The following is an 18,563-nucleotide window of genomic DNA, read 5'->3' on the forward strand; positions in this document are numbered from 1 at the left end:
AGGACAGATTAATGGTCCATCAAATTACAATACGCAGAGAAATCAGAATTTAGATAAGAGGATGGTGAGGGAGGAACACACACTTTTTCTCTTTCAGATCAGGATTTGCTCAAATCCCATCATTTTGTAATTTTCTCTTTCCAGGATCAGTCAAATCCGCCCCACTCTGTGTCTCACGTAGGCACATCACCTCTCTTTCTTCATTGAGCTTGACTCTCCTTATCTGTAAAATTCCAGGGTTGCATTAACTCCCAAGATTTTTCTATTTCAATTCTATGGCTCTGTCAGTCCCCTGGGTGACTTCCTTTAATAACTAAAACTTAATACTTTAGGGATTAACAGTATGCTAACCAGCCAGAGTGTGCATGGGGAAAAGCCTTGGAATCTTAGCCACGGTCTGTTTGTATTTCAGGGCACAGGCTCTGTTCTTCCTGGTCAGTGGAAGCATATCTGCACCCTGACTTGTCGGACCATTCTACCCATGAAAGTCAGAGTCAGTCTAAATCATGCACGAGCAGCTTGCAGAGCATTCCAGAATTCTGATTTTAATTCTTGGGTGCTCATGGAATTTGTGTAGTGAATTCTGTTTTCCTGGAACCTGTGTTTTCAAGAGACCTAATTAGACCTTTAAAAACATCCCTCCTGTGCATGGACTGGCTCCCAGGTTACTTCTAGAGCCGGGATTCTTAACCTGAGCTCTATTCAAGGCGTCCATGAACCTCAGCATAAAATATGCCTTCATTCTTCACCAAACTGTAACTGAAATATAGCCTCTTCTTTAACTATGGTTATAGGTCATAAGCAACAGTGGTCAATGTCTGTGGCTTTTTCATCAGTAGAAACTGTAGTTGATTTTGTTACAGTGTCTCAAGCTGTCGGTGGCAGTCAGCACTACGTTGTCATCAGACTCACCCCCAGATCTTGTTACTTAATGTCCAAATAAAGCCGCACATGTCATTTTCTGAGAAGGGGTTCATAGACTTGGCCAGACTCCCAGAGAGTTCTGTCACTTGCTAGCACTTGTGCTCAGGGAGGGTCCTAGAGCAGAAGAGGTTGATTCCACCCTGATTCTGGTCCGTGGTTTCCACTGAAGAAGGAAATTAAAGAAAATGCGCCCATTCACACTAGTAACTGTAGGGGGAGGCGTGTAGGCTCGGAAGACGAGCCCTGGGTTTGAAGATTCTAACTTCTCTAAGCCTCAGCTCACTTGGAAGACAAAATGATTCTTTCTCTGTAGTGCCTTCTAGGATTGAAATGATACAGACTAGTCATGTCCGAATATTCCTTTCTTTGTCAGTACTTTCTGTTGGATGGGAAGCACCTCTGCCACCATCAAGTATTGCAACTGTGTTACTATCCTCTCAATGGGAAGCCGGTCTAAGGGTATTCCCCATTTGAAAAATCATTCATCTGCCTTCCAGGCAAGTGGGGTGGTTTTAAAAAGTAGCTGCAGGAATAGGTCGTACAGCAAGTACTTCTAGTCTGCTGGTTTGTATCAGGCCCTCTGCTGGGTACTGGGGATGGATAATGCGCTTTGCCCTTTAGACGAGAATGAGGGAGACCCATAAACTAATAGGGCGGGGTAAGAGGAGGGATTGGGGGGCATCCAGAGGGAGATGCTGCTGCCGAGGCACTGATCCCCCAGGCGGTGACATGGGTGCTTTCTTATCTGTCCCTTCAAGGTCAGAACGTGCACCGAGCAGCTCTTTGTAGGTCCTAAATGGAAATTATTACCGGAGAGTTGCGGGGAAGCTCTGCTTAGACCAGGGGATGGCGAACTATTTCTGTAAAGGGTCAGATAGTCAGATAGCCTGATGTTGGAGGCTCTGCGGGCCATCCCGTCTCTGTCATGGCTACTCAACTCTGCCCTAGTAGCATAACAGTGGCCGTGGACAGTCCATGGATGGGGGAGGGTGACTGTGTTCCAGCCAAGCTTTATTTGTGGACCCTGAAATGTGAATTTCAACCATTTAAAGATGTAAAAATCGTTCTTAGCTCCCTGGCCATTTAAACCAGACCAAGGGCTGCCGTTTGCTGGCCCCTGAGTTAGAACCTAACGGAGTCTGCCGGGGTGGGGATGGGACATGGGGAGTGAGGCCATTCTAAAGGCACAGCCAATGTAAACAAGCAGTTCTCCCCTGTCTCAGATCGCAGCATGGCTTCTTAAAGAATTGAGAAGCACGGGACCAGCCAGGAAGAAGGGACTTGCGAAAGGGGCAGGAACCTTTGACCAAAAGAAAGCGCCACTTTGAAGCTGGATCTATAATGCAAGGCCGGGAAGCCATGCTTAGAAACCAGACTCTGGTGTAAAGCGGATGTCACGGGTCCCACCATGGGCAACACACGAGAGCGGTGGGGGCCTTCTTGGCGTCAGAGCTGCCCACAGGACTGTAAGAGTCCATCAGGGAGCAAATGAGGAGAGGATCTGCAAGGCCCCTGCAGTAACTTAGGGGAGCCAGTAGGAGGCCCTAGAAGGAAGAGGCAGAGCTGGTTGGGGAGCCTCCTGAAGGAACGGGAGCAACAGGTAACCCTCCTGTCCTCCGCCACAGAGGGGCCCATGGGGGTGGTCCGCTGGCCGCTGTGTGACCACTCCTGCCCCAGCCCAGATTCCCATCCACTCTGAACGAGACCTGACTGTGCTGCTCAGAACTGTTGTTAACTGTCCATTTTCAAAGAGAATGCTGAGTTTTCTTCAGTGCCCTGCCGATGGGATAGCAAAGGCAGATGAAGCTATGAGATGAGAAATATTATTACAGCCTTCCCAAAAGCTGCCTTCCTGCCCAACCATTTTTTTTTCCTAACAGTTCTGCCGGACAGCTGTGCATGGTATTATTTATTTTCTTAATAATGTTTGTTTTCTCCCCCATACTGTATGTCATCAGCTGAAATTTTGGAGGCTCCCATTTATTTTCAGTAGAACTGTCTAAAGCTCTCCTTGCACTTTGCTATACAACAAGGGAAATCATGTTTGATGGCACCAAAGAAACCGCCATGTTTACCTATTGCTGAAAGAGGTCAGCATGACAAAACTCTGACCATGCTTCATTTTGGCCTGTGGAACAAAAGCTCTAATGTGTGGGAAATGCCAGAGGATCTCCCATTGTTCGTGGCCTCAATGTCCCCTCCCAAAATGTAGGTCCGTGTAGATGGACATCCACTCCTGTCTGGATCATGAAATCTGACCTACCACAATCTTCGAGAGGCCCAGGTCACCCAGAGCCATCTCAGAGGATCTCAGACATTAGGCTCTGTTTGAATGATGTCTCAGGAACCCTAAAACCAAAAAAAAAAAAAAAAAGATACAAGCTTTGGAACAGCGCAAAGTGGGGCTGCCCCCAAGCCACGGATTACCAAACAGAATTTTTGAGTCGGCCTATGTGATCTCTGTTGTAGAGTTGAGCCAGTTTAATATTCAGGATTTAACTGGATGGTTAAATTGTTGGACAAATCAAGGGATGGAAGTGGGACAGACTAGTCCAGGGAGAGGGGGGAGTGTAGCTTTCTGAACTGTTAAAATCCCAGTAGGTGAACCTGGCAGATGTCTGCTCTGAGAAGCCCATCCCTGATTGGAAAACACATGGAAAGTCCTCAGGTACTAAGAGGCACATGGATCTCCCACATCTGCTGACCCTTTGAGCTTAAGGCTTCAGCTGTCCCGTCCGCCCAGACCCTCCAGAGCCATCTCATGCCCGCTCTGCTCACCACCACCCAGAGCAGAACACTTTGGTCCCAGCACTGCCTGCCCCCTGGGGCAGGCTCACTTGGCCAGTGTGGCCTTAATTTTTGGAAAGTTGCTATGTTGCTATAGGAGGGACTTGCGGAACTGAAATACCCTAATAAATGAAGCTGGGGACACTCTGTTTCGATTTGTGGCCATTTGTAGACGGACAGGCACACTCAAGACACTCGGGCGCCTGCCTGGCATGCTGGAGCTAGGAGCAGCTTTGGAGACATTTGTCCATCTCCCTCCCTCTCCCTGGCTTTTTAAAAATTGGCTAAATATAATCAGTCAACATGTTTATGTACAATTTAATGTTCAGTGCACGGGGAAAACCATTAGAAAGTTCAGCAGACATAAAATTGTTGTTAGAGAAAGTTATTTTACTTTTATTTCCAAATTGTAAATAGTAATGAATGAGAGCTAAAGATGAAGCCACACTGGAAGGAAGGGAGGAGGAGAGGGAGGGAGGGAAGGAAATCAGCATCTCACCTTTCCAAAAGCAGGCTCCCTCTATAGTGATTTCTTTATAAGTTTCCCGGAAGATGTCTGTTTCTACTTGGTTTCAATATATGTTGAATTGAACTTTATCTACAAATGGAATCTAGAGCCATGTGCAAAAACTTTAGTGATGCCTCTCTCTGGAGTTGCTAATCATGTTGAACTACCATTAAATCTTGAACCTGGCAGGTGAAAGATAATTCCCAGCCATGAGATTTGGGAAAAAAAAAAAAAAAAAAAAAAAATTAAGAGCCAAAGAAAAAGCCCCTTCAAGTTACCATAAAGACAGAAGGAAAAGAAAAGCGTAACTATGAACACACACACACACACACACACCCACACCCACCCACCCACCCACCCCTTGGAAGATAAGTCTTGCCCCCAGGATAGCCAAGGAAATCAATGCTCAGTGAAGTGAGGTGATAAGAATCCCATCAACTCTGATTGACTTATTTCACTTAGCATAATACCCTCTAGTTCCATCCACCTTGTTGCAAATAGTGATTAACATAACATAATAAAATAAAATTAAAAAAAAAAAAGAATCCCATCAGCCCAGTGTGTCTCTGGGCCTTTCTCCTCCATTAATGGTGACGAATTTAAGGAGAATTTAAAGCAACTATTTTTTACCCTGATTTTAATATGGCAAAACTTTAACACCTTCGGAGGGCCATTTCATACTGGCGGTCACCCCTGTGCAGCACAGATACACATCCCCAGTGACGGACTCCATCTCACTGCCAGAGACTTGCAGCCTTTGGTCATCTTGAGCTGGAACTCCTGGGTCGTGTGTGGAGCCCACCAGGTGCCCGCTTCGGTATCCTGGACCTCTGGGTCCGGGAGCAGGGGAGGTCCTCTCAGAAGTGCACACATCAGTGCAGACTTAAAAAATCAAATTGTGTGAACTAGCTTAGGATAGACTCTCTGGAAATCCCACCGATTCTCTAACTGCGTCAGTTAAGCTTTATATATACATTCTAGCTACATTCTCAATTTCCTGGCTTTACCAACTGTTGATTTCTCCCTTCTTTGCCTCTTTAGTTTCATCAAATGTAGATAGAAGAGGGTGACTTACCTTGTAGAATACACGGTTCTGAAATGAGGTGTGATGCCTAGTTAGCACAATTTCCTGTCCAATTAAATATAGGTAGCATGTGACATAAAATAGCTGGTCCATTATATTTAGAGAACAATTAAATGCCCCCCACTTAGAATGGGGGCATTGGCTACATAGAATTCACCTTTGTGGAAGGTGAGGAAATGTATATTTTGTTAAAATAAGGCTCTGCCTGCCGGAGGAGGAGAAAAAGCCCTTTGCCAGATGTGTTTTCAGGCAATTTCCTTTCCTGGGAAACAGCCATTTCCCCTGCATTACCAGACCTGTTTTCATTCGCAGAACAGAGGGAGTAAGTGCTGGGACCAAAGGGCAGAGGCCCAGATAACATCAGCCTTATCTGTGACGATTACCTGTCTTCTGGCAGCTGCACCACTTCTGTTCAGTGGAGGGGCTGCAGAGGCTCTTGGGGGGGGGGGTTATACCGATGGAAAAATCAGACTTAATCATAGCAGAAAAATCTCTTTCACGTGACTCTCAGGTCACTGTCGTTCTTACTCAGCTTAGCTCAATTAAAAAGGTACCAAATACTCATTCCTTCTAGCTTACTGGAGTATTTGCTATGAAATGCCATCCGGAAGACATTTAGAGAGGACAGATAGTTTTTTAAGGAAACTTAAAAGATTCTGAATCTTTTATAGTCTGCACTGCCGTGAACCAGCATAGCATCTGCTAAGGAATGCTGATTTTTTTAAAGCCACATCGTCCATTATAGGTAGCTTTAAAGATTGAAGAGAAAAAGCTTTCTATTTATTAGAACCTTGGAAAATATCCAAGTAACTATTTTTTTTAAGATTTCATCATAAATTCCCTGAATTTTTAGGAATATTTTAGTTTATATAATTCTCCTGTTATATAAAGTTATCTCAAATGCTGTTTGATTTTATAAATATTTTCATTCTCTAATATTTTTATGGAGTATTTTATCTTCTCATCAAAAAAAAAATTGCCCAAAAGGTCAAGATACAAGTCAAAACTTTAAAAAGGCAGTGGATGAAATTCTAAAACAGTAGATGAGTGCATTAGCCTGATAATATTTTTGCCAGTAATTCTGTGTCCTGTTTTCTCCCCATAGAAAAAAAAAATGCTAAACATTTTCTTTCAGTTGATTTATGTCAATGATTACTCTTATACCCGTGACCAATATAAAGTCAATAGACTCTTTCCTTTGACTAACACAATGGTTCATTAGAGGTTTTGAGGTGGGCTTATAATTTTTGTATTAAATGCTCCTAAATTCATTTAAACAATGTTTTTAGAGAATTCAAATTCTTTGCTCGTGGGAAATGTGCCCGGTCTCTTTGTCATAACCATTCTACTAAAGGAGTATATAAATTTCTCTCAGAATGAATTTTCCTTTGAAAGTGGCTTAATGCCATCTTGATTAATCTTTGTTTAATCTAAATTTATAAAATTTTTATCTTAATTATGAGAAACCTTTTAAAATAAGAGATAAAAATGTCATATGTGCTATTTACATGAAGATATATTATCTCTCTTGGTTATAGGTTAACATAAATAAATTTGCTTATGTCAGAGAAGTAAAAAAAATAAAAAGCACATGACCCCCCTTTTGGTATTCCTGTCTGCCTGACTGACTTGATATAAAAAAATCTTCCTGTGGGAAATTAGGCTTGATTATGGAGTTGTAAGTATAAAAACTCATTTTTGAAGAATTATATATAGTTTCTAAAGAATTACATTAGAAATATAACAAATAGTTATGCATAAAAGGAAGCAGTTTGCATTAAAGTGTATAAAAATAACTCCATGCCATTCTTGTTCCTTGGTCAACTTAAGTATGGTTGTCAACTGATGATTTAATTCTCTCCTAATAATATGATATGTATATGCTCCACTTTTTGTCTCAAACACTATCTCAGTTTCTTTGGTGTTCTATTAATATTCCCAAAATGTTTTATTTCAAGGAAAGTGTCTAAATTCAAAGAAAGACTGATACAAAAGAAAAAAAAATGAAAGGAAGTAAATTGTACAAAGCCTGTAAAGAGAGGACATTTATAGCGGCAGTAAGATACCTAATTCCTGGGGCACCTGGGTGGCTCAGTTGGTTAAGCAACTGCCTTCGGCTCAGGTCATGATCCTGGAGTCCCGAGATTGAGTCCCGCATCGGGCTCCCTACTCAGTGGGGGGTCTGCTTCTCCCTCTGACCCTCCCCTGTCTCATGCTCTCTCTCTCTATCTCATTCTCTCTCTCAAATAAATAAATAAAATCTTAATTTAAAAAAAGATACTTATTTCCTGGCATCTGTTTCCCTCAAAAAAATTATATATATATATAATATATATATATAACTATATATATATAAGCAGTGGTTTATGAAAGTCCTAACACTCTTCTAGTAGAATATTTGCACAAAAAGAAATACTTACTTTCCCCCAAAATCCTGATGCATATTTCAGTGATCTTTTTTATTTATAGGTCAAAAAGTCTTGCTTGACTACAATAAAGATTAAAACAGATACCTGCTAGAGATGGTACCTGTATGGGAATACAGGTACCACATCCACTGGTAGTACTCACCCGCTCCCTCTGCTGGCCTCGTGACAGATAACAGGCAAAACCATCCATGTTTTATTACAGTCCCTAATAGAAATGACACAATCAATTAAGGGCATAAATCAGTAGCAGTTAATATACAACCTGGAATGCTTTCATTATAGTTTGAATGCAAGAGAACACCACACCATATGCAGAAGTTTAACACCTACTTACACGTGTGTGTGTGTGTGTTGTGTGCATGCACACACACACAGTGAAAAATATTTTTCAGCATCTGTTTATCACATACAGAGCTAGAAGCTATTTTAGTATCTTCTGGTGATCAGGTTTCTGCCGAAATGAGCTTGTGCCAGAGCAACAGTGAAAAAACTGGGATTTTGTGCTGTCTCTGTAAGGGGTGAGTTTAGAGACCTGATCCTTGCAGCAGTTTTTCTACAGTCTGCTGAGATAGATCCGCATTCTGTCACGCAGGGACAGAGCTGTGACACCTGCCCTGGTGGCTCTGGGTAGTTCCAAGCAGGAGCACTGCACATGGGAAGGCTCCTGACTAGAGATGCGGTCTGACTCAACAGCCAAGAGTACTTTCAGTGATTGTCTGATCCACATGTTTCACTTATTTAGAAAAGAATCTTGTGGGGCGCCTGGGTGGCTCAGTCAGTGAAGCGTCTGCCTTCAGCTCAGGTCAGGATCCCAGGGTCCTGGGATTGAGCCCCATGTCAGGCTTCCGGCTCAGCGGGAAGCCCGCTTCTCTCTCTCCCTGCTGCTCCCCCTGCTTGTGCGTGCGCTCTCTCTCTCTCTCTCTGTCAAGTAAATAAAATCTTAAAAAAAAAGAAAATCTCATTCCTTCTCCAAAATAGAGATCAAAAGTGAAGGGAGTGATATTCCAAGCCAAGAAAGAGCATGTGTAGTAAGTATGAGACCAGAGAACTGAAGAGGAATTATGTGATTCAGCAGAGTTCAGGGAAGGTGTGAACTTGGAGGTCCCACCCGGAATCAGCTCCTGAGGAGTCGGGCTCAGGCATTCGGATTTTACCCTGACAGAACCTGGAGCCACGGGATGTGTTTTCCAAAGAGGGAGTAGACTCATCTGATTTTGAAAGGCCCCTGCAGTGCCCGGTGGAAGAGAGGCTGGAAGAGAGTGAGATGAGAAACTGCACAGCCAAGCAGCTCAGATGTTACGGAGCCTGAACTGGAACATCACTGTGGAGCTCGAGAATACTTGATAGGGACAGTCAGTAGGAATTCTCGATTGAGGGGCTGTGGGGGTTCTGGAATGGGATTGGTTTGCTATTGGCATTGACTCTTCCACTTAAAACAACTAAAAATGCGGGGCGCCTGGGTGGCTCAGTCGTTGAGCCTCTGCCTTCGGCTCAGGTCATGATCCCAGGGTCCTGGGATCAAGCCCCACATCGGGCTCCCTGCTCGGCGGGGAGCCTGCTTCTCCCTCTGCCTCTGCCTCTCTCTCTGTCTCTCATGAATAAATAAATAAAATCTTTAAAAAAAATAAATCAACTAAAAATGCTGGGTAAAATCATCTAAAAACCATTAAAAAGGCATCGGCAAAATGACAAGATAATAGAAAATATCAGACCCAAATTTAAGTGGAGCCACAGATCAAAGGAATCAAGTGGAATATTCAACAGATTTGCCCTCAAAGCATTTGGCAAATGGCAAACCTGAACCTCCCTTTTCAGGGCCCAGACGGTGGGGTGAGGAGATAAAGGCTCTGCCAGGGGAGAGTTTGAGAGGCACCCCCTCCATGAAGGTAGGGCCCCAGGGACTCTACTTGCAGTGCCTGGGGCAGAAGGTAATCTGTCCGTGCTGCCTGACAGTAAACAGAAAGGGGGAGCCCGTCCCTGAGGATCATAACCACAGGAGCACCCTTTTTAGTCTTACAGAGCAAATTAGGTGGTTGAAAAAAAACTCAAGTCATGCTAAATTTTTCCAAAGTGGTCCCAGGCTACTGCTATCAACCCCTCCCTACCACATGCACGCCCCCAGTTTTGTAGCAAAAATGAATCCTTTCCGAAAGAATGCACCTTCATGGGGCACCTGGGTGGCTCAGTCGGTGAAGCATCTGTCTTCGGCTCAGGTCATGATCCCAGGGTCCTGGGATCGAGTTCCGCATCGGGGTCCCTGCTCAGCGGGGAGCCTGGTTCTCTGCCTCCTCCCCACTTGTGCTCTCCGTCTCTCTGTCTCTCAAATAGATAAATAAAATATATTTTTTTAAATGCACCTTCATCATTAAGTCTCAAAGAATTCTTACAGATAATTTCCCAAAGAAAATGAGTAACTCGCAAGAATAAATGAACATGTAAGCAGACATAGTCTCATTAGCAAAAGTCCGCAGAAAGAAGAAATGGCCAAAGCAGACTGGCAAGAACTTTATAAATGGAACCTATCAGCTACATTTTATGAAATAACTATCCATACTGGATTAGTTTCTTCAGGCTGTTGTAACAAAGTGCCCCAAACTGGGGAGCCTAAAACAGCAGAGGTACTGTCTTCCAGTCCTGGAAGCCGGAGGTGTGAAGAGCCTGTGTGAGAACCCTTCCTTGCCTCTGCATAGCTTCTGGTGGTTTGCTGATGATCCCTGGCATTCCTTAGGTTACAACCATGTAGCCCCATTGTCTGCCTTGGTCATCACCTGTCACTCTCCTGTGTGTGTCCCTGTGTCTTTATGGGCCTCTCTTCCTATAACAGCACCAGTCATACTACTACATTATGACCTCAGCTTAACTAGTTTCATCTGCAACAATCCTGTTTCCAAAGAAGGCCACATTTGGAGGTTAAGATTTACATCTTGGGGGAGGGGGGGCACAGTTCAACCCATAGCACTTACCATGCTTTAAAGATATAAAATCTTGGAAACACCTAAAGGGTCGTAACACTAAAGAAGAAAAAATCTGGTAGACTTAAAAAGAAAACCTCATGAAATAAAAAAAATACAATAACTGAAATTCATAGAGATCAAAAAGATTAGATGCATCTAAAGATCTGAAGACTCACTGAGTTGAAGGATAAGTCAGAGGAATTCATCTGAAAGTCCGGTACAGAAAGACCAGGAAGCAGGCGCTGGGAAAGAAGGCGAGGGACCTGAAGGGTGGAATTTGAGGAGGAGTGGAGAGGAGAAAGAACAGAGCAGGCAGTTTTGCAGATTTTCTCCAAACAATGAAGGGCAAACCCGATGAGCGGACCAACAGGATCATAACAAGACCAGATATAGGGGTGAGAGGGAAAAGGGAGGAATGATGGCAGCTAGCTGGACGTGACACATGGGAGCCCAGGGGCAGAGGAAGGCGGGGGAGGTGAGGAACGCACCTTCATGCACGTTCAGTTGTAATGTAATTTTCGTGATCAATATCAGTGCCAGTTTTATTAAATGACTTAGTATTAAGTAGTATAGGGAAATAATGAAAAACAACAGCTATGTAAATTGCATAAATCTTAACAATCTAGGTTTTTCTAGATAAAGTGAAATAGCGGAGTGTTGTCGTCGGCCTTGACCCTTGACCACAATTCCACTGGTGCAAGTTCTGTGGATTCTGGCATATTGTCCTGTTCTCTAGATTTCTGCTCTAGAGGAGATAGTAAATAAAGAAGACCCAGGCTGGTCTATGTAAAGTTACCTCGTAGTGTCTATGAGATGCTACAAGTGATTGAAAATAAAATCTGCAAGATATAATTAGGAGCAAGGTAACTTTTTTATAAATTTGTCATTTCTCTGAGGGCCTTTGCTGTGATTCAGTTGGGTCCTCTAAAAATTCATACCTAACTCCCAGTACCTCAGAATCAGGCCTTCTTTGGAAATAGGATCATTGGAAATAGAATTAGTTAAATTACAGTAGTGGCTCCAAACTGTAGAAGGGTGGGCCCTAATCTAATATGACTGGTGTCCTTATAAAAAGGGGAGATCTGGTCACACACACACACACACACACACACACACACACACAGGGAGGACACCATGTGAAGATGAAAGCTGAGGTCAGGCTGATGCTTCTGCAAGCCAAGAACCACCAAAGATCACCAGAAACCACCAGAAGCTGGAAGAGACCTGGCGCACATTCTCCCTCCGGTCTCAGAAGGAACCAGCCCGTGGACACTCTTAATCTTAGACCTCTAGTCTCCAGAGCTGTGACAGAAGACATTTTGGATGTCAGAGCTACTCAGTATGTGGCACTTTGTTACAGCTACACCAACAAACTAATACAGCTTCCCCCAAAATTAGCATTAGCATTAGCAAGGGTGTTAAAATGTGTTGCCACCTTGCAGCCTCCCCCAGACACTGCAGCTGTTTAGTTGTGTGCTTGCTAGCAACACTTACTCTGCCCTTCTTGTTCAAAACATGTTGAGACCTTCTTTTGGACGACTGCTCTAAGCCAAAGGGATTGCATTTGGTTATCTTCCATGATAACACGTTTCCCTTCTTTAAGGGCAGAATGATGTTCAGTATGCCCCTGAACCGCAGTGTTGTGTTAGGTCTAGTAAGTGATGGAACACAGTTCTATAATATTATAGCCCTGTCCGTTTTCAGTCGTTTCCTCTTATTCAGTTCAACAAATGAAAGACATTGTACTAGACATAGAAGAAATGCAAATTAAGGAATTATCAGTAATCCTATAATCTGGAAGGAGCTGGTGAGAATTCTCATTAATCTCCTGCACAGGACCGAAGTGATCCAGGGCCTAATTAATCCAGTGTCTGTGTCTTCCACCTGCCTCCAAAGTAGCTCCAAGAAAAGTCAGACCAGTCCTTGATTGGGTGTCACAGAGAACAAATTCTCCTTTACGTGGACATCCTCCCGTGAGACAGCAGAATAGCTCCTCTATTTCTGAATTGGAAATGGGGGCTTTTTCTGCCTTGCTCACCCACTGGGTAGATCAGAAGTGGTCTCTCCTTTGACCAACAACTAAAAATACTGCCCTGGTATTGTTTCCCAGATGCTCAACTGCTCTCGTAAACATTTGGACCATGATCTTTGAGAAGAATCAGTTTGATCCACTGTGAAGGCTCATGGGAGAGGGAAACGGGTGGAAATTCTTTCTGGAACTGGTATTTCTAGGAAAACACTCAGCCAGAACCTGCAGCTGTTCGCTATCCAGTATCAATTCTAAACAACATTTTAGTTGGCAAAAGAAAAGTGAGAAAACAATAAGGCTTGAAGCCTAAAACTTTGGGAAACCCCTTTCCATAATGTGCTTATTTAGGTCTCAAAAATAGGCCTGTTTTCAGAACACAAGAGCTAATATCCAACTTCTCTAGGCCTGTTTTCTCTTTCTTTTTTAAGATATATTTAAAACGTTTTAATAATTAAAAGGGAAAAATACTTGACCATTTTTTCTAAACATAATCTAAACCTCACTATGTAATTGTCTTTTTTCTCCTTTTTCAGAATAGACTAGTTTATTATTACCAAAAGGCCAGTAGATTAGAGAACACAGAATAGAATCAAATGTAGTTGGTCAGCAATCAAAATTCTGTATGCAAGATGTATATTTGGACGTCTGTAACCCAGGGATGGTGTCTGACCATTTCAAAAGCTCTGTCATTCACACAGGAGAGTTCCGGGTAAGAGACACATCAGAAAGTTTCTCAGTGCGAAACGGGCTCATTCAGGGCCTGAGCAGATGCACTGCTTCTCAAAAGAAACTGGGCAGGGCGCCTGGGTGGTTCAGTCGGTTAAGTGACTGCCTTCGGCTCAGGTCATGATCCTGGAGTCCCGGGATCGAGTCCCGCATCAGGCTCCCTGCTCAGCGAGGAGCCTGCTTCTCCCTCTCTTGTCTCTCTCTCTCATTCTCACTCTCTCAAAATAAATAAATAAATCTTTAAAAAAAAAAAAAAGAAACTGGGCAGATCAACGCGAAAGATAAGTGATGCCTCATATGACTCAAACTCGGACGCTGGTCCTAGCACTGCTCACACTAGCTCCTGTGAGATAGCTTAAACGTTGGGAATACAGTTTGGCTTCTCTAGCCCACAGACTTGATCACTCCTGGAGCTACTCCACAGGGCAGAGTGCCTGGGTTTTATGCAGAAATAGCCTGGAGATCCTAGCAGTGGGCCAGCGCTCCAAGAGCAAACAGGGCCTGGGTCATCAGGTCTGGATGTTTCAAACCAAGATGGAATTCCAAGGCTCTACTGGCCCAAGGGTGTTTCAGAACACTGGGAACTGCCCCAGATGGGGCTGCCTCCGAGGGTAGGAGAACCTCTTTCATTTCCTGCAGACCCACCTGACATCTGCCTATCAGCCTTAACTACCTGCAGCCTCTCCTCTCTCCATCTGTTACTTGAGAACAGTTGTGACAGGGTTATTTGGAGAGTTCAGTGGCACCGGCAAAGTATCGGGCACAGCGTCTGGTGCAAAGTTTACTGCCCTTCCTCAGTCCCATTCTCCATATGATTAATGATCAAGGAAAGATTGCTTCATTGAATGAGATTTTAGATCCATCTCCTGGAGAAATAACTGATAGCAGCCATCCCCTACTGGATCTAACTAGATATTGAACACCATCAGTCCTCACAATGTCAGAGCTGACCTGTCACCCTCTGATTAAGCCCTGTCTGTCAGTAAGTAAAATGTTCGCCTTGGGCTCCTTTATGAAAAGTGCTATGCGTGTGATTAACAGGTAGAGTTTGGGACATTTTATTCATACTTCTGTTGTTATTGCGGGCTTGAAATTGACCCTGTAATTTAACGCTTGATTGTATATGCCAAGTGGTTTGCAAATTTTCCCGAGAAAATAAGATAATGTGATGGTTTTAGAAAAATAAGACAAATAAGGGGCATCCAACAACTCTTTATGTCCCCAAAACAGGTGTCACCAGCACTCACAGCCAGGGGCCTTAGTTAATCTAAGTGAGGGAAACTGATGCTTTCTGATTTATGTAGAAATGGAATTAATTGAAAGGATATTGGGTAGTTCAAAAAATGACAATAATAATGACACTACATAGACTAAGCTACATTCATAATTCCCACACAGAGCTGGCCTGGTGAGGTATTACTTCCCCAAACCAGCAGGAGCCAGATTTGCAGCCAGCCCTACCAAACTTGGCCAACCCCGACAAAGAGCATTGCCCGATTTCTGCTTTTTTCGGTCACGAGGGTCAGATTTTAACCCTTAGGTTACCCGTGCCCTAGCAGCCAAGTGAGCTGGGAAAGTCAGAATCTGGCATTTCCAGACTCCATGGTGGGAAAGTGGCTCTGCATCCCACCGGGACCCGTGAGGCGGGGATTGTTTCAGCAAACAATTGGAGCTCGGATGCCAGCCAACTACAGACAAAGGTCTCCCCTGTCCTACTGAAGTCATGTGACATTTGCCAATACTTCATAAGGTATTAAGTCAAGTGTTAGCGTTTTCTTGATCTAGCCTGTGGCCCTTTATCTCATTAAACTAAAAGGACCTCAGAGTTGGAGAGAGACTCAGAGCATTCATTCACAGATGAGGAAGCAAGTTTGCGGGGTGGCCAGGTGACTTCCCAGGGGCTAGTGTGCTACTTAGCATATTGTGTAAACACATCTTCTGGTTCTTATTCCTACAGATATATACTGTACACTTGTAATATTTTTGTACTTTGAGTGTTATTGACTCAGAACCATTAAGTGCAGTTGATCTTTGAACAATAATGGTTTGAACTCTGCAGGTCCACTTACATGTGGATTTTTTTTCGACAAGGACCATACTATAAATGTATTTTCTCTTCCTTCTGATTTTCTTAGTAACATTTTCTTTTCTCAAGCTTACTTTATTGTAAGAACACAGTATATAATACATATAACAGGCAACATATATATTAATCACCTGCTTGTTATCAGCAAAGCTTCTGGTCGACAATAGGCTATTAATTAAGTTTTTGGGGAATCAAAAATTGTATGTGGATTTGTGAATGCACAGGGGTTGGTGCTCCTAACGCTCTCATTGTTCAAGATTCAGCCATATATGTCTTTTTTAATGGGGGATGGATTTGGATTTGCTGCTGGTTTCTACTTGTTATTCTGAAATTCGATGCCCTTGTACTGTTTGTAACTCTGGAACCAAGAAAAGCAATGGAATTTTACATGTGAATATCACCGAGAAGAGCACAAGTTAGGGATAAAAGCAATCATTCCCTGTCCTTCCCTTTTGGTTTTCTTTTTGATCATTAGCATGTAACCTAAACATCAGGATCTCATGTGAAAACAGAACAGTATCTTCTGATGGTTCTTACTAGACATTCTTACAAGAAAGTTAGTTATGTGAAGAAAATGCCCCAACTTATGTGTGGTTCTATGTTTACTATCTGATTTTCAATAGTTTTGGATAAATTGTAAATTATGTTGGAACTTTTCTAAACTGGTCAGCATTGGCTGTGATGGATTCCTGCCCACATTGTGTAGCCTCCAGCCCTAGGCTCAGGGATCGGTGGGGTGGGAAGGTATGGTGCAATGGGGTGGCTGAGTAAGAGCGGGGAGGCGCGGGTTCAGATGCCCCCACCATCCCTTCTGATGTCAGCATGGTGGCTGCACGTTACTGTGTTTGTGAAGCACTTGGAATAATGCTTTCCGTGTCTTAACGGACTCCTAGATGCTCCCTGTTACAGTGGTGGGTTAATCAGCCACTTCACTTACATTCGCTCTTTCCAGCCGCATAATGACTCTTCAAGGTAAGAAACCCTCTTTCACAGTTGAGGAAACTGAAATCTAGTGAAGTGAACTGAGCTTGCAGAGCTAGAATCCAAACCCCAGTCTGACTCCAAAGCAAATAACCAATCCGTCTGAGTATTTGCCTCCATAACCTCAGATGTTCACAACTGGATTACTCACAATCCTTGATTCAGGACATGCCCTCTTTAGTGCTGTGTGCATGAGGGCCTTCTTTTTCATTGGATTGTTTTTGTCTGTCTTTTAATACCAAAATTTATTTAATAAATACTCTGAACTCACCACTCAACACAGAAACTAGAGCACTGATACCTGGCCCTCCGTCCCCCATCCAAGGACACTGTTGTCTGCGATGCAGTTCCTTGGGGTCCTTCCACGGTGTGGCTCTCTCCAGCTGTCTCCTTCTCTGCTTTGTCCCCATCACAAACCCTGTGTTTCTCAGAGAGTGTGCCGTCTCCCATCCCTGTGTTGTTCTTCCTGGTCTTTCTTAGAGTCTTTGGCCCACGTGAGGTTCTCTGTTTCCAAAGCCTCCCCCATCCTTAAGGTTCTGCTTTTTTCCCCATAAAATGCTTTTCCATGAAGTTTTCTCTGAGGGCGACAGTCCTTGAGGAGAAGTCTCTTTCTGCTCCGAAGGTCTGCACTTTATTCTCCAGGCATTTGGGTATTCATCAGATTGAAATTGAGCCATGGACCCATGATCATTCTATTCTGTAGTAAACGAAAACCCCGTCAGTGAAATGTCACTTTTCATCTTGCCTAGCACGGTGTCTTGCTGAGTATTAGGTGCCCAGCAGTTTTTGTAAGCATGATACAAGGAGAAAGAATTGAGACCAGTAGCTGACTGCATGTCCCATGAAAGATTCCTTAGATGTTATGAATATACACAAACACACACAGATATTCATTAAACACATTCCGTGTACCTGCAAGGCACTGGCTTCGTAGCAGTAAGACATATAAAACCCCTACTGTCATGGGACATGCATGTTGTATTAGTGCAAGAGATATACACACACATGTTACATATATGAATTTAATAAATAACAAATATATAAATTTAAATATATAAGTAAATATGAATTTTACATATTGTCAAGAACGAAAAGGCCTTACAGAATGAAGCTGGCTAAAGGAATAAAAAATATTGCAAGTCGGAGCTGGCCTGTGTAGTGTGATCCCGTCTCTCAGATGTGATGCCTGGATAAAGGGCAGGAGTGAGGAAGATGTAGAGTTCTCAGGAGGAAAACCTGTAAGTCCTGTAAGGGAGGAGCAGGAAGCTAGCTTGCAGAAAGCTGGGAATGAGCAAGAAATCAAGCTTTGGGGGGGGGGGGGCAGTGATCATTTTTGCATTTTATAAATAGCCCTAGAGTTATCTTACATGGGTTATTCTGTAGAAAAGGCCCATAGGCTAACCTGACCCCAAAGAGGTGGTCGCACGCAGCATCATTGTCTTGGAGGCCCTTTTTTTCTAGGTTGTTATCGGGGTGGTTGGTTGGTTGGTTGGTTGGTTGGTTTTTAGCATCATCATCTTTGGCACTTTGTGGGTACCTTCTGTTGTCCTAAATTTTGAGTTTTTACTACTTCCAGGTGGGTGGACTTTGTTTTGGTGGCTCTTTCAAAGTTTACTGTATAAACTTGATTAGACCTTGAAATTCCCACCAGTTTGATGGATGCATTGGTCATTCGGCAAGACTTGCTGTTTATAGCACTGGGTCTGATCCACTTGAAACCTTCCGACATTCCTGCCACGGTCACTTCTCAGACACTCTGGCCAATTCCCAGGTTTGCCTGTGGTTGAAACCTTCATATTTGTACATCGAATTTGTAATAAAAAATTGCAAATTGAATTGAGAATCAGTACACACTGTAAAACTAATACTACGGAATTGGAATGTTGGGGAAGTTTCAAGTTCATCTGAGATGTGAATCTTTCCTCTTCCTACTGTTTGTATTCCTACCACAATCTAGGGTTTAGTAAACCATAAAACATTAGAAGTTAGTGCAAACAGAATCACCCACAAAAATATTTCAACGGATTTATAAGGAGACATAGCAGATGGAGATTA

The 18,563-nt window shown here is 43.3% G+C and overlaps 1 protein-coding gene and 1 long non-coding RNA gene across 5 annotated transcripts in view; one reads left to right on the forward strand and one right to left on the reverse strand.

Annotated features, from left to right (window-relative positions):
* Positions 1-18,563, forward strand: part of MCPH1 (microcephalin 1) — a 249,402-nt gene that overhangs the window by 177,968 nt on the left and 52,871 nt on the right. The gene's annotated exons all lie outside the window — the stretch shown is intronic.
* LOC141374374 (uncharacterized) lies at positions 3,057-10,502 on the reverse strand. 2 transcript variants are annotated; one of them, XR_012381198.1, is made up of 4 exons: positions 10,287-10,502; positions 9,893-10,051; positions 7,875-7,937; positions 3,057-3,273 (listed from the first exon to the last, which is right to left on the reverse strand). It is a non-coding gene; the product is annotated as an uncharacterized lncRNA (long non-coding RNA). The 2 variants fall into 2 exon arrangements; XR_012381197.1 differs by lacking the exon at positions 3,057-3,273 and adding an exon at positions 4,894-5,101.

This window comes from Callorhinus ursinus, unplaced genomic scaffold (genome assembly GCF_003265705.2).
Source record: "Callorhinus ursinus isolate GAN/ISIS: 27379988/994484 unplaced genomic scaffold, GSC_fseal_2.0 scaffold17, whole genome shotgun sequence".
Taxonomy (NCBI): Eukaryota; Metazoa; Chordata; class Mammalia; order Carnivora; family Otariidae; genus Callorhinus; species Callorhinus ursinus.